The sequence below is a fragment of the Tachypleus tridentatus genome, chromosome 4 (assembly GCF_004210375.1).
Source record: "Tachypleus tridentatus isolate NWPU-2018 chromosome 4, ASM421037v1, whole genome shotgun sequence".
Taxonomy (NCBI): Eukaryota; Metazoa; Arthropoda; class Merostomata; order Xiphosura; family Limulidae; genus Tachypleus; species Tachypleus tridentatus.
Genome location: NC_134828.1, coordinates 109181199 through 109182393, shown reverse-complemented (window position 1 = coordinate 109182393; position 1195 = coordinate 109181199).

The window sequence follows — 1195 nt, the reverse complement described above, 5'->3', positions numbered from 1 at the left end:
TTGTTTCTAAACATTTTCTGATTGCAAATAACTTGCACTTTGTAACAGACTTTATGGATCAGTTTTATTTTGTCAACAAACAGTACAATTCATTCTGGTAACTGGCATTCAGAACATTTCATTATACACCTTGATGACGAGAAACCTGAAATACATTATACACCTTGATGACGAGAGATACAGTATACACCTTGACGATACATTATACACCTTGGTGACGAAACCTGAGATACATTATACACCTTGGTGACGAGAAACCTGAGATACATTATACACCTTGGTGACGCAGAAACCTGAGATACATTATACACCTTGGTGACGAAACCTGATACATTATACACCTTGGTGACGAAACCTGAGATACATTATACACCTTGGTGACGAGAAACCTGAGATACATTATACACCTTGGTGACGAGAACCTGAGATACATTATACACCTTGGTGACGAGAAACCTGAGATACATTATACACCTTGGTGACGAGAAACCTGAGATACATTATACAACTTGGTGACGAGAAACCTGAGATACATTATACACCTTGGTGACGAAACCTGAGATACATTATACACCTTGTATAATTCCACATTATTGTTTTGAACACTTCTTGTGACTTTGCAATGTTTGTTTTCTTAAGTCATGCTCTATGTACCAATGTTTGTTTTCTTAAGTCATGCTCTATGCACCAATGTTTGTTTTCTTAAGTCATGCTCTATGCACCAATGTTTGTTTTCTTAAGTCATGCTGTATGCACTTAGATATTTCCATATTCAGACCAGTTTTATTTACTCACAATAATACCTTTTGCAAATTAAATATTTACTGAAGTGTTATAGAAATTAAGTTTTAAACTGTATGCTTTATTATAGACACAAAGACTTAACCATTGATTGTAAGACTCGTGCAACAATAACTCTTCTAATATTCATTAATAAAGTTACACATGTTTCAGTCGAATGAGCAGTTTCTATAATGCATTGTGGTTTTTTGATTGGCTGGATCCAGGTCATTTTGGTCCAGAAAATGCACCATTTTTGTTTTATTGAATAAAACATTTACTGTCGATCCATACCCCAAACTTCATACCAGGATAAGGTTTTACTGTTTAAAAAGTATCACTCAGGTTCCTAAACTTTGAGCACTATAACAAAATCATTTTTCTCAGAAATATCTTTACATATTTTTACTAAATA